Source organism: Oryctolagus cuniculus, chromosome 7, assembly GCF_964237555.1.
Source record: "Oryctolagus cuniculus chromosome 7, mOryCun1.1, whole genome shotgun sequence".
Classification (NCBI taxonomy): domain Eukaryota; kingdom Metazoa; phylum Chordata; class Mammalia; order Lagomorpha; family Leporidae; genus Oryctolagus; species Oryctolagus cuniculus.
Genome location: NC_091438.1, coordinates 67,951,156 through 67,967,203, shown reverse-complemented (window position 1 = coordinate 67,967,203; position 16,048 = coordinate 67,951,156). Strand labels below are relative to the sequence as shown.

Here is a 16,048-nt window from a genome sequence, read left to right as displayed (position 1 = left end):
TTTCTATAAAATTGAGAAAAGGCAGGAAATTGAAATAAGATAAAAATAAAATAAAATACAAAAATAAAAAAATTAAAAAGCAATCTTTGAAAAAGAAATAGATAAAACTCTTTCCAGAACTGCAAAGAGTAAAAAGAAAATAAGTTATTTATATCATGAATAAGAGTGAGCTTATACTAGATACTGAAAGTGTAGTAAGGCAATAGTATGATTAGTTCTATAACCCTACATTTGACATCTTAGATTAAAGAGATCCTTCAATGTATCAACCTTCTCAAACTTACTCAAAACTAACTTTTGTCACTTACCACTATTACAAAATTAGTTAGCTGATAAAAAACACAATCTTATTCCCTGATAATTTTTGTACATCAGGAATCCAATCGCAGGTTAGTTAGGTCTCTGCCTATGTTGTCTTAATGGAAAATCAAGATCTCAGGCACTGATTTAATCTGCAGTTTCAAAATACTCATTGAACATGCATCACTTCACTGAAAACTATTGGAAACATTATTACAAAGATAGGCACTAATAGTTTCTTAATGAAACAACTAAATGTCCAAATTAGCACTATAAAAAGAAAATGGATTTTAAAACTGGAAATGATGAAGCATAAATACCTTTTTTCTCATATAATTTATTTGTCTACATGAAAAACAAAAAAATTGTTTATGAACAGACTAATAGAATTATCAAAAACTGTAAAAATTTGCTGTATATAAGGGGTTCAATATATTTTTATGTAACCATAATGGCACAGTAGCTATAACAATTATAACATAAAATATTAAAGAGTTATAATTTACCAGAAAAACGTAATAAGAAACAATTATTAAATTATTTTGAAACATATTTAAAAGAATTCATAAATTTTTAAGATTCATAAATTAATTCATAAATTAAAATATTCATAAATTTTTACAAATCAAAGGGTTTGTTTTGATATGTATAGGTCTGAAAACCAGGACATATAGTAATTTCCCACTTTCAGGGTACAATGAAATATCACTTATGTTATCACTCACCTATTTAATTTATTTAAGTACAATAACATATTTTTGCCCAGCAATAAGTGAATATGTATATATTTTATGAAAGATGATTTTAGATTTTCTTTCCAAATTAGTTTCATATTTTATTATTTATATGTAATTACTATAAATGATGCTTTTCTAAGCTTTGCAAATAATTATGCTTTCTCTAATAGGCTTCCAAATGATGCATACATTTAGTAATCAAAGATATATTTTTATGGTTATAAGTGACAGATGTCTGTAGCTTGCAATCATTTTAGCTTGACATTTTCAATTATTATAGCTGTATTGATGAAAGAAGATTAAGGAGATTTCAGATGCCAAATCCCATTATTTCAGCTTTATGTACAGCTGTCAAGGCCTAATAATTCCAAAGCAATGTAACTGTTCTTGAATAAAAATGCAAAGAGAAGATCCTCCTGGCAATTTGAAATGGAATATAGTATCTCAAGTACAAACAATTAAAAAGAGTAGAAATCTGCTTCGTACCTTTCAGTTCTCCTTGAAAAATAGCTTTTGAACTTTAAATGCAACAAAAATCAAGAAGATCATAGTTGTTTAGTAAATTTTAACAATCTTTTTGCACTTTAGAAAATGTACTCACTTTTCAAAAGTCAGTTACAGAGAAAGAGCAAAAGACAAAAAGATGAGAGAGAGAGACAGAGAGAAAAATGACCTAAATGAAAGATCTCTGTGAGTGAGATCCCAGCGGAAAGAACAGGCTATCAAAGAAAGAGGTACCTTGTCTCAGAAGAGAGGAGAGAACTTCCACTTTGACTATGGCCTTGTCTAAATAAGATCGGAGTCAGCGAACTCAAGAGACTTCCATAGCCTTGGCAGCTCATGACAAGAGCTGATTACTGACGTCGGGTGATTAATGACGTCATAAATAAGAGTGTCAACTGTTAAATCAACAACGGGAGTCACTGTGCACCTACTCCCTATGTAGGACCTCTGGAGTACTTCAAACTATCCAGATACAGGTTTTTTCATAATACACAATTTCCATAAACTTTTTGATGAAATTTTCAAAGTATTCTTGTATTAGATTTTCCAAGCTGATGATTCCTTCTATCATCCGTAGTACTTTTTTTTTTTTTGTCTAATGTTTCATCAGAAATTTGCAGCCTAGCTATTTTCAATTTATTTTTGAAGGGCAGTGATTCATTAAAAACATCTTGTTTGAGTCCCTGACACTTAACATAAAAATGTCTTTGAACCCCATCACATTTATAATTTATTGAGAATTAGCATGAATTTCTTGCATGAAAAATTACAGTTAAAAATCCTTTTAATTTTAAATTTATCCAATTATCTTCAAATTCTTTACTTTGTAAAATGTTATATTTTGAATAGGAAGATAAACCTTACATGAAAATGTTTTTCTTTTTTATACTGAACAGGTGAAATATTCACATATATAAATATATTGAGTTTGAGTATAACATGAGATGAAACTGGAGAGGTAATAATTATTTTTAAAATACCATAAAATATTTTAAAATACCATAAAATATTAACATGATCTTTAAATTTCTTTTTGATATTTGTCCTGTGAGGTCTAGCAAACATTTTTAGAATCCATGTTGTCTCATAAATTATCAAACTGTGATCAAAGGAGCCAAGTATTTCCTTCTCTGTTCTTTATGTTCTTCATATTTTAAACATATGTTAGAGATACAGTCGGTATAAAATAAACTGTAAAATTATTGTACAATTTCATAATTTCTAACTTGTGCATATACTATTGAAACCATCGTTGTAATGAAACCAATATATTCATCACCCTCAAAAGTTACCTTGTGGCTTTTTATATTCCCAAGTTTTCATAATTTCTCTCTACTGGTGAGAAACTATTGATCTACTTCCTGTTTCTGTACAATACTTTTCTAGAATTTTCTATAAATGGAATCATACATAAACCAATATTTTAGTTCAAGATGGTTATATCAGTATATGTTAGTTGTAAAGATATTAGAGATGGATATTGCACTTGAGCAGTCCCTCTATGACTCTGTAGAAAGACCAGGAAGGATGGATAATTATGGACAGAGGCATAGCATTTGCCAGCACTCTGAGGCAGCACAAATATTATTAAATGTTCCTGGAGCAGCAAGTATAGTCATAACAAATTGAGTAGAATGGAAGATTATATGACATATGTCAGAAATACAATACATTGTCTAAGATATTAAAATTCCCTTGGTCTGCATTACAAAATCACAGTCTGAGTAGTTTGAACAATAGAAATCTATTGCCTCATAGTTCTGGACAAAAGAGTCCAAGATGAAGGTTTTAACAGAGTTGATTCCTTCTGAGGGGTGTGACAGAGGAAATGCACCCTGCTTCTCACCTAACCACGCTGGTCATTGCTTTGTGATCTTTGGTGTTTATTGAATTGTAGAAACATCATTATGATGTTCATTACTTTCAAATGGAATTACCCTGTGTGTGGATCTGTCCAAATGTCCTTTTCTTATAAGACACCAATCAAACTGGACAAGAGGCCCAGCCTACTCCAGTATGAACTCTCCTATTAGACTTCATCTGCAATGATCCTATTTCTAAATAAAGTCATGTTTTGAGGTACTGTAGACTAGAATTAAATATGCATAAATTTGGGGGTAGGGTGGGATGGGGTGAAATACAAATCAATAATTTAACACTTAAAATGATGAAAATCATCAAGTATTTAGACACCAAATAAAAAGTACAAATTCTAATTACAATAATATACCTGATAGTATTAGGAGAAGGCAATGGTTCATTAGTTATTTTATGAAATCAAAATAAGCCTAATATCCAAACCTACAGCCAATACCAAGAGGGAAAATGAAACATTCATATCTTCCAAGAACAGAGAAAAGTATTTAATTGAATGTTATGAAGGAGAATCCAGCAATATAGAAAAAGGATAGTATATCATGAGCAACTTGAGCAGCTTGAGTTTGTTCTAGGGAAGCAAGCTTGATTTTACAGACATCATTCTTATCTATCACACTAATTGAAATATGAACATTTCAATAAATCAAGTAAAACTTTGATTAAAAAATGCAAACATTCACAGAAATTGTAATTAAAATAGAATCCAGCTTGTATTTTTAAATTTTGCTAATGAGTACTATTAATAGACTAAAGAAAACAGCCATCCTTAATGATGAAACATTGCACATTTGACAGAGATCAGAAATAAGGCAAGGATACTCATTATTACATTTCTATCCCATTTGTGTGTGTACTACAAGTATAAGCCATTGCAGTAAGGCAAGAAAATCTAATGCATGATGATTTGTGGGGAAAAAAAGCAAAGCTTGCATGCACACACACACAGAGGAAGGGAGAGAAACTTTATTCACATTATTTCAAATGTGTAAATTATTTAAATATTCATCCAGAATACTAAATATTAAGCCATAATCACATAATTGAACATTATTATGAAATGAAGATAAACTAGTATTATGAAAACCACAGGTGAATCATGTATACATTATTCTGAGAGATAAATCACAAAAAGAGGAACACAAGGCATGATGCCATTTTTGGGAACATTCTGAATAGGAAAAAATAAATAAAAATAAAAAAAATCTTGTGGTTATAGAACTCAAGAATGTTTGTCTATGTGATGGGAGAAGATACAGGATGGAGGCATAAGCATCTTAAATTACGTTTTTGTAACATAGATGCATAAAGTTGTGAAACAATGTAACTGTGGGGGTTGCTTAGCATAGCAGTTAAGACACCTAAGACACCGGGTGGGATGGCCACATCTCATATTGGAGTGTTTAGATTTTGTTCTTGCTCTGTTCCTTATTCCAGCTTCCTGCTAATGTGTATTCTGAGAGGCAGTGGTAATGGGCTGAGTAGACGGGCCCCTGCTACCTATGTGGGAGATGGATTATGTTTCCAGCTCCTGGATTCCACTGGGCTTCAACCTGGCTATTGAAGATGTTTTAGAAATGAACCAGTGAGACCGGCGCCGCGGCTCACTAGGCTAATTCTCCGCCCTGCGGCGCCGGCACACCGGGTTCTAGTCCCGGTCGGGGTGCCGGATTCTGTCCTGGTTGCCCCTCTTCCAGGCCAGCTCTCTGCTGTGGCCCAGGAGTGCAGTGGAGGATGGCCCAAGGGCTTGGGCCCTACACCCCATGGGAGACCAGGAAAAGCACCTGGCTCCTGGCTCCTGCCATCGGATCAGCGCAGTATGCCAGCCGCAGCACGCCTGCCACGGCGGCCACTGGAGGGTGAACCAACGGCAAAGGAAGACCTTTCTCTCTGTCTCACTCTCTCACTGTCCACTCTGCCTGTCAAAAAAAAAAAAAAAAAAAAAAATACTAGGTCCTGAAGGCCTGTAAAAAAAAAAAAAAGAAGAAGAAATGAACCAGTGAGTAGGAGATCACCTCTCTGTTTCTGTTGTCTTTATCTTCTGTCTCTCTGCCTTTAAAGTAACTTTTTTTTAAGATTTATCTATTTATTTGAAAGTCAGAATTACACAGAGAAAGAGAGGCAAAGACAGAGATGTCTTCCATCCCCTGGTTCACTCCCCAGATGACCACAACAGCTGGAGCTGTGCTGATCTGAAGCCAGGTCCCGGTCTTTCCATGCAGGTGCAGGAACCCAAAGACTTGGGCCATCCTCTACTGCTTTCCCAGGTCATAGCAGAGAGCTGGACTAGAAGTTGAGCAGCCTGGACTCAAACCGGTGCCCAAATTGGATGCTAAAATAAGTTTTTTTTTTTTTTTTTTTTTTTTTTTTTTTAATTAAATGCCATGGGCCAGCGCTGTTGCGCAGTGGGTTAAAGCCCTGGCCTGAAGTGCAGGCATCTCATATGGGTACTGGTTCTAGTTCTGGCTGCTCCTCTTCTGATCCAGCTCTCTGCTATGGCCTGGGAAAGCAGTAGAAGATGGTCCAAGTCCTTGAGACCCTGCACCCACGTGGGAGACCCTAAAGAAGCTCCTGGCTCCTGGCTTCGGATTGGTGCAGCTCTAGCCATCTGGGGAGTGAACCAATGGATGGAAGACCTTTATCTCTGTCTCTATCTCTCTCTGTATCTCTGTCTTTCAAGTAAATAAAATAAATCTTTTTAAAAAATTAAATACCATGTAACTGAACATCTAAGAATGTGCATTTCATTATGGAAGAGTTATATATATATATATATATTTTTTTTATTTTGACAGGCAGAGTTAGAGAGTGAGAGAGAAAGAGAGACAAAGGTCTTCCTTCCGTTGGTTTACCCCCCAAATGGCTGCAATGGCCGGCACACTGCGCCAACCCAAAGCCAGGAGTCAGGTGCTTCTTCCTGGTCTCCCATGCGGGTGCAGGGCCCAAGCACTTGGGCCATCCTCCACTGCCTTCCCGGGTCACAGCAGAGAGCTGGACTGGAAGAGGAGCAACCGGGACTAGAACCCGGTGCCCATCTGGGATGCCGGCACCGCAGGAGGAGGATTAACCAAGTGAGCCATGGCGCCAGCCCCCGAAGAGTTATATCTTAACAAACGAATTATTTGAAAATGTATAACTCATGAATGACGAATTTTTGCAAATATGTGAATGAATGACCACCTATATCTCACCAATCTGATCATTATAACTCTTCTTCAAAGAGTGGATGAAAAATCTTGCCACAATGGACTCTTAATGATGGAAGTGTTCTAGAATGTTCAGGTAAGATAGATTGTACTGAATTCTTGGTAATCCCTGTCAGCATTGTATTTTAGGGGAAGAAATTAAGGTTCTGGGAAATTCAATAATATGCCTACAGACACTGAGCTACATAGTTGCACAGTTGATTATTCTGTTTTGTTTTTAATATCAAAGCTAGTTGTTATTTTATATTAACATATTCTTTTAAAGCCAAAAAACAGTTAAAAACAACCAAATTATTAAAACATTGTAATTATCTTAAGAGAAGTTAGCTAACACTCTTGAGTAAAACTAAATTTTTTGAAACTAAATAAGAATAGACAGTAGCAAAACAGTGACTTCACTCTTATCTACCAATCATAAGCTGATTATTCCTTCCAGAAGAGGTTGTTACCTCTTGTAAATATTGAGAAAAGATCCCAAACTACCACACCCAAAGATGCACACTTTTGGTGAAGGTGATCACATATAGGTTTAGGTTAAAGTTAACCAATTGAATTGTTATTTTAGAAGAAGGAATTTGGTGGTATATTTTCCACACCTTTGCCTGAGGGGTATGAATCTTCTAGTGATTTTGGTTATGTGATTTTGTTGAGCAACCTCTCATGCCTCCTATGGACAGTTCCCACCTGAGCTTGCCGGTGTCCTCTAAAATGTTTTGGTGACAGCAACATACTCACTTCTTCTGAGTGATGTAAGATAATGTACTTAAAGACACAATCACTTCGAAAAAGATCCTAGGTTTTCTATTTTAGAGGAACACAGATGTATCCCTTCACTGAAGATGTCTTTTAATTCTCTTTCATCCACACATTTTTTTATATCACCCTAACAATTCTTTTTTATTTTCTCTTTGACAGGTAGAGAAATTAGTTCCTTACCATCTTTCCTCTTGACAGCTACCTGACTCAGAGAAGTGGAACATCTGTTAAACCATGGTCTTGCTCTGATTATTTCATTCTTTCTGATCATTCCTTATTCCACCTAAATTGGTAGACAGCAAGTTTTCTAGAATCTCAGTAATTTGTTTGTATGAGTTGTTGAAAGATATTCCCAGCTTTGTGTGTTCTAATGAGTCAAATCATTCTTTCTGAGTGTCTGTGTGTGGAGAAGATAATAAGCCTGGCAGCTCGGTCAGTCACAGACAGGTCTGTAGTGAAGGGTGCACTGAGCGTCAAGTCTGAAATAGCTCTTTCTCTTTGAAGCTGGTAAAGTTTCAGACACTCGTGCTGGATTATTTTCCTTTTATTTGACATCAGTTGACATTTTTCTTTCTATTTAATACCAGTTGGCATTATACATTTATATAGAGATTTCAGAATTCTGACAGTATTTTATTTAAAATAGATTTGTTCTCTCAGAAAACAAAGCAAAATACATTGGTGCATGTATATTAGCTCCAGAGCCTTAAGTTTTAAAAGTACTCTGGGGAGACTTTTCTTACTTAAAGTAGAGTTTAGGAATTCAAATAGCTAAGCAGTAAGAATAGCAAATTTTCAAAGATTCAATATAATTATGTCCTAATATTTGGTAGTTCAAAATTTTATATAAAACAAAAAAGAGATTAAATGTTGTTACTGTGAATATTGTTCTTTATTTTTTTGTTTGTATTTTATAAGATCTCAAAAAAGCCTCTAGTTTAGAATAAAATTAGTTTTTGTTAAATTCTATTATTAGATAAATGTACCTTAAATTTAGTCAATAATGTTTTGGGTTACTAATTTAGGTGATTATATGTCAAATGCATTATTTTATTATGAATTATAATTTTTTTACAGATTGACATCTATTATCACAAAGTTTTTTTTTTTTAAGGTTTATTTCATTCATTTGAATGTCAGAGAGACAGACTGAGAGGGAGAGAGAAATAGATCTCCCTTCTGCTTGTTCTATCCCCAAATGGACACAAAGGTATGGACTGGGTCAGGCTGAAGCCAGGAGTCAGGAACTCCATTCTGGTTTCCCAGATGGGTGAGAGACCAAAGACTCAGGCCATCTTCTGCTGTTTTCCAAAGAACGTTAGTAGGGACTTGGCGGGAAGCAAGGCAGCTAAGACTAGACCTGCCTCTTATATGCAACACTGGAGTCAGGCAGTGTCAACCTGCTGCAGCGTCACGTCAGCCCATATCACAGATTTTATGATAAGAGTATCAGATTAATTTTATTTCATGACAGATGGAATATTATATTACCTTATTTCTGAATAGGATGTTGTATTTTTACCATCTTTTGTTTTTTCTCTTTTCTAATGACTTGTAAACAACTAGATGCAGCACATTTACAATGCATGTTTGTGTGTGATGATAAACATGTTCAGGAAACTGGTGAAGTCTTTCACCTTGCTGCTTTTTAAAGTCATGAACACAAATTTCCCTTTTTCAGTTGCTTCATATGTTTGCATTATGAAAATATTATTCTTAAAATAGATTTTGATAGGTGGGAACTTTAATAGAAAAAGTGAATTTTATTTCATGATTTCTCCTCATACCTGTATGCATACATTTGCTCTGTTTGACTTAATTTTGGTATTTTACTCTTGTTTCTTATAAATTTTGATTTGTTTTATATTGGCCATAATTTTGGTACCAACTCAAATGGATCCAGTGACATACAGGAGGAAAAACAAGAAGAGCAGTTAGTGTGTGATAATAAAATTATTTTTTCAGAACTCAGAGTGTGTTTGTAGTATTATGCTGAAATATTTCTCAGAGTTTTCAGAGAGGTCCAATTTAATAAAAAGGGATAGTGTAGGGACAGCATACATCTGCATTTGCCATTTATACTCAATTACATACTGTAAAGGAGTTCCCATTGGACCTATTTCCTGTCTTTTTTTTTTTTTGTCTAATAATTTTCTGAAGTTGAGAAAATTTTCTCAGGAAATTTTAATATAATTTGAATTACAGATAAATTGTAACAGTAAAATTCATAAAGCATAAAGTTTTTTTGTCATCTAAACATTTGGTAAATGTGGAATAATCTTTGCTCACTTTTTTTTACTATGGTTAATCAGTCAGATTAAAAATAGGATACTTGCTCATTCTGAGAATTTAGAAATACTGAAGATAATCAAAACACCATATTCCCACTAAACTAAAGTCTTTTTGCTTTTTACTTGTTAATCTTTATATTTGGTGAAATATTAAACCGTTTTACTGTCATGTAAATTTAAAATATGTTAACCACAAAACTAAAAGACAGAAGATCATTTGTGAAATTTTTAAATTTATTTTGAATTGATTTTTGTACAGAGTATGAGATAAAAATATAAATTATTCTTCTTCACGTGTGTATCTGGTTTTTTCAACATCATTTGTGGCAGATAATTTTCCTTATGTGTCATCTTTGTTGAAAACAAGCTGACCTCAAATCATAGTTTACTTCTGGTACCTCTGTTCTGTTTCATTGATCTCTGTCTCTATTTTGATGCCGCAACCATGTTGTTTGATAATTATAGCTTTAAGTTAGATTTAGAAATCAGGTAGTGCACTACTATCTTTGGCTTAATTTATTTTTTTAACCTTGCTTTGGCTATTTGTGGTCTTTTCATTTTTTTAAAAAAAAAAAGTATTTATTTATTTATTTGAAAGAGTTACACAGAGAGAGGAGAGGCAGAGAGAGAGAGAGAGAGAGAGAGAGGTCTTTCATCTGATGGTTCACTCCCCAGCTGGCCACAATGTCCAGAGCTTGGCCAATCAATAGGATCCAGGAGCCAGGAATTTCTTCCAGGTCTCCCACGATGGTGCAGGGGCCCAAGTATTTGGGCCATTTTCTACTGTTTCCCCAGGCCATAGCAGAGAGCTAGATTGGATGTGGAGCAGCCCTGACTCAAACTGGCACCCACATGGGATGACGGCACTACAGGCAGTGACTTGACCTGCTATGCCACAATGCTGGCCCCTGGGGTCTTTTCAAAGCAACGTGGATTCTATTAGAGTTTTATTTTTCTATTTCTGTGAAAATATCACTGGAATTTTGATAGGGGTTACCCTGAGTTTGTAGATTTTTTTTTTTTTAAATTAAGTAAGTAAGGAAGTTATTTATTTGGAAGTGTAGAGTGGCAGACAGGAGAGACAGAAAGGAGAAAAATCATCATCTTTTGTTCTCTCTCCAAATGCCCACAACCTTCTTTTGTTTCTTTCCCTCCAAATGTCCACAAAAGCAAGGTCTGGGCTGGGCCAAAACCAGTAGCCAGGAACTTCCATCCTGGGTGGCTAGGGCTCAACTATTGGACTCCAATCCACTGCCTTCCCAGGTACATTAGCAAGAACCTTGATCAGCAGTGGAGCAGCCAGTACTCAAACTGCAATTGTGATGCGTGATACTGGCATTGCAAGCAGGGACTTAACCCACTGTGCCTCATCATCCTGTTGAACTTTGCTTTTGGATATTAATTCTCATAATCTATGATTAAAATGTTCTATAATTTTTTATTTTTTGCTTTCATTTATAATTTTCAATATATCTCTCACTTCATATGTTTAATGTATTCTTAAATAAATATTATGGTGGTGTTTAAAATTGAACTCTTCCATTTTCAGAAAGCTTGATGTTAGTGAATATAAACAATTGATTTTTATTCTATTTTAATTGTAGAAGAAGTGTTTATTCTCTTCAATATTTATTTTATAAGATACTATCTATTTCTAAATCAAAAGTTCTTTTTAATCTAATATCTCCCCCCCCCCCTCTATCTCTGGCTTAGGAGAAGGCTTATATGTAAAACTAAAAATACTAATATGGTATAAACAAACATTTTATTTACGAGCAGATACTCATGAGACAAAAGATATATATACTAGCAGAACAAATGTAAATTACTCAACCAACCTGTGTTATACTCAAGAAATTTAATACACATACCATAGTGTGTCGGAATACTATTATATCTTTTTTTTTTTTTTTTTTTTTTTTTTTTTTACAGGCAGAGTGGACAGTAAGAGAGAGAGACAGAGAGAAAGGTCTTCCTTTGCCGTTGGTTCACCCTCCAATGGCCGCCGTGGCCGGCGCACCGCGCTGATCCGATGGCAGGAGCCAGGAGCCAGGAGCCAGGTGCTTTTCCTGGTCTCCCATGGGGTGCAGGACCCAAGCACCTGGGCCATCCTCCACTGCACTCCCTGGCCACAGCAGAGAGCTGGCCTGGAAGAGGGGCAACCGGGACAGAATCTGGCACCCCGACCGGGACTAGAACCCGGTGTGCCGGCGCAGCTAGGAATACTATTATATCTTATCACATCCTCCATCCCACCACAAAAAAGAAGAGATTGTTGTAGAATTTTCTATGTAAACAATAGTTTAAAGGATTTTATTATTTTATAAACAAAATACATATATATATATATATACACACTGTGTATGTCCATGTGTATTCTCTGAAATTTCTATCTGTACTCATTTCCCTTCAAAATAAATGGTCTCATAGTATCCTTGTACAGTGAAGTCAAGAGGAATGTTAAAAATTCCAACAGCTGGGACCAGTGCTGTGTCTTAGCAGGTAAAGCTGCAGCCTGCAAGGCCAGCATCCCATATGGGCATTAGTTCAAGTCCCCGTGCTCCACTTCCGAGCCAGTTCCCTGCTATGGCCTGGGAAAGCAGTAGAAGATGACCCAAGTCCATGGGTGCTTGCACCTGTGTAGGAGACCCAGAAAAAGCTCCTGGCTCCTGGCTTTGGATGGGAGCAGCTCCGGCCCTTGTGGCCAACTGAGGAGTGAAGCAGCAGATGGAAGATTCTCTCTCTCTGCCGCTCCTCCTCTCTCTGTGTAACTCTGACTTTCAAATGAACAAATAAATTAAAGAAAAAAAAGAATGTTAAAAAATTCCAACAGCTTGGAAGGCAGAGGCATGGCCCTTTGTCAGTCCAACACCTCAGTCTTGATCACCTGTTTTGCACCAGTATAAAAACTACAAAATTGGTATAACTTCCCAGTTTGAAATAAAAATATTCCAGAACATTCCTTCATCCATTTAATACATTACTTATTTATTATCTATTTCTTAGAAGACTCTATTATGCTATTTTTGGACTCAAGATTGAATATAAAATCATCTATTTCGCTATATATATATATTCTAGGAGAGGTCAAATGTAGGAAATTAAGCAAGTACTATGGAATCTTGCAGGTTCCACTCTATGGAGCAGAGGGGTGGCATTAAACAAGACGTGCACAGTCTCTGCCTTAAATGCCTACATGCAAGGGCAAAGCACAATTCACATGAGTCAGGGCCTCATGTACATAATAGTGAGTTTATTTTTTAAGGAATAGTCATCTAGGGATGATTTAAATGAAGGGAGGAAAAATTATTATTTCTGATAATTAAAAAGACAAAGAAACATACAAAAAAATTTCATGGCAATAGTATAGTGAATATATTGGATTTGATAAGTTTTAATGAAGGAAAACTTTCCAGGCCATTATAACAGTGATGTAAAAATGAGGTAATGAGAAACTATATTTAATGAAATGGCAATGGGAATTAAAGAAAGTGATCAGCTTGAAAAGGTATTAATCTTGTAAAATTTATATGTATGCATTACCCATTCATTTGAGAATGGTGTAAAAGAAAAAATGTTCAGGCTTCTGACTCTCCTGGTATCACCACAGGGAAAGATAGAATTAATTAGATTTGGAATTGAAAAACAATTGTCTTTCATATTCTGAATGTGTCTGAAACATTGAATTTTTAGTACTCATTTACCTATGAAACATCCCAAAGCCAATTTTTCCTGAATCAGGTAAAAATCCCAAAATCAATCAAAGCTCTCAGAATGGTTTTGGACAAAAGAGTATAAAGATTTTGGAAACTCAAAGTGGATTTTCACAGCATTGTTTTCTCTCTTTTTTTCTAGCATTTATAGCTAAATTCAGAAGAGAAATTGCTTTACCATTTATGTGTGAGACATATAGAAAATGCAATTTATGTTTCTGCATAGTGGTATTTTATCTCAAAATAATTTCACTGACTTTAGCAGAAACTAAATACAATTTATGGTAGGCATTTTTATTTGCCTTAGTAGCACAATAATATTTGAGAAGTAATACAATATGATAAAAACATGTGTACATCTTCTGATAAAACTAAAGAAACTTCAGAAATCTCTTATACCACAAAGTGCATTTTGTATTTGTCTATTGTGTGTGGTATATATAATAATTTAACTTTTCCCAAAATTTATTACAGATAACATAGGTCATATATTTTTCACAATGAATGATTTTTTACTTGTATAATGATCTACTACAGAAGTGGTTGTATAAAATAAACAGGCTTTTTTTAAAAGCAAAAAAGTATTGGAAAGAATAGGAAGAAAACATGAAATACTGGATTAAAGATACATTATTTCATTGTATAAGCAAGATAATATCATTCAGATTAGAAATTCACCTGAATAGAATTAGAAGATAAATTATTTACATTTTCAAAGCAATGAAGTTTATAAGGGTCTTTGAAATGCCATCCCATTTAAATATGACATTCAAATGATAAAATGGCTGTCATATTTTGGAATACATAGAGAAATGCAAAGTCATTACAAATCCTAGGCTTCTCATTCCAATTCCAATTTTTTAAAAGATTTATTTATTTATTTGAATGTCAGAGTTATAGAGACAGAAATTGTGGAGAGACAGAAAGAGAAATCTTCCGTGGGCTGGGTCATTCCCTACTTGGCCACAATTGCCAATGCAGGGTGACGGTGAAACCAGAGATTCATGTGGGTACCCCAAGAGGGTAGTAAAGACTCAAATCCTTGAGCCATCTTCTGCTGCTTTTCCAGGCCATTAGCAGGGAGCTGGACGAGAAGTGGAGCAGCCAGAACTCAAACCTGTGAACTTATAGATACCAGTGTCACAGGTGTCAGATTTACCCACAACACTGGCTCCTCTGGTTCGTATTTTGATTCCAAGACAGGAAGCTGTCAATTCCAGTATTTGCTGTTGTCCCTTCCCTATAGACTCTCGTTCCAATAAAACATTAGTCTCAATTACCTCCCCTCCCCTGTTATGGTGAACTTCTCTTTATTCTCCCATTGCTGCTTCTTCAAAGCTCTTCTGCCATTCTCTTTTTTTATTTTTTTAATTTTTTGACTTATATAAGGTGAACAAATTTCATGTATTTGATATATACAGATTTAAGAGCATAATGATACTTCCCTCACTCCTTCCTTTCTAATCTTTTTAAAATTTTTACAATGATGTATTTTCAGTTTATTTTATAGTCATAAAGTTAACCCTTCACTAAATAAAAAATTAAACCAGTGTTGAGCACAAAAACCACTATTCCTCAAGAGCATAGACAATGGCTATAAACAGCAATCAAATCTCAAAATGTCAACTTCACTCATATACATTACTTTGTTTGTAATCTGTTTATTAGTTATTAGAAATCTGGGAAAATATATATTTGCCTGTCTGCAACTGGCTTATTTCACTAATCATAATGGTTTTTCAGTTGCGTCTATTTTGTTGCAAAAGGCAGAATTTCATTCTTTTTTTTTTTTTTTCCAGCTGAGTGGTATTCTATCACCCAAAAGTGAAAAAACAATAAATGCTGGCAAGGACATGGGGAAAAAAATACCCTAATACACTGTAGGTGGGAATGAGAACTAGCATAACCATTATGGAAGTCAGTATGGGGATTCCTCAGAAACCTGAAAATAGATCTTCCATATGACCCAGCCCTCCCACTCCTGGGAATTTATCCAAAAGAAATTAAATCAGCTATTATCAGTTAATTGCTGATTGATTAAGGGTAGAGAACCGATCTAACAATGGCACCTGAGAAGTGGAGACCGTGGGGAGTCTTTGGGTTACTGGAGGCATACCCTCAGAGGCTGGTTCCCAGGAGAGGTTTGAGTATTTTAGTTCAGCTTTGTCTGCCCTTCTTTTTTGATTTATTCTCCTTCTGTAAACCTCTTGCAAGAAGACTTCCTGGAATTATTACAAAGTAAATGTTTGTAGACATGATGCAAAAAAATTTTCATCTATTTCTCCTTAAATAAAAGGGGAAGATTGGAATTCAATGTCTTGCCTTTCTTTAATTGGATTTCAATATATTGTCATCACTCGAGAGCGGTTTTCCAAATACAACTAATGGTCTGCAATACTGTGAGATAATCAGCTTGCAAGCATGAATATGTTTTATCCTGATTTTTCAAGAGAAATTAACATCAAAGATTCTGTATTCTAAATATAGCTTAAAATATCAAATGTAAACACAATTGCCTATTTTTCAGTATATTTAATAAGCCTATGATTGAATCTTGGTCCCTCAAAAGAAGCTGAGCTTATTTATATAGTATGGTGAAAGCAAGTACTTTCTCAACATAATCTTAGTAGCAGTTTAGAGGAGGAGAGCAAGGCCATATAAGCTAT

General features: G+C 34.9%; 1 long non-coding RNA gene across 1 annotated transcript in view; it reads right to left on the bottom strand.

Moving 5' to 3' along the window:
• LOC138850319 (uncharacterized) overlaps positions 1 to 2,231 on the bottom strand; it is a 77,795-nt gene extending 75,564 nt beyond the window's left edge. Inside the window, exon 1 of the long non-coding RNA XR_011390037.1 lies at positions 1,776 to 2,231. This is a non-coding gene — a long non-coding RNA (uncharacterized lncRNA). The remainder of the gene's footprint in view (positions 1 to 1,775) is intronic.
• Between the last annotated feature and the right edge of the window lie 13,817 nt (positions 2,232 to 16,048).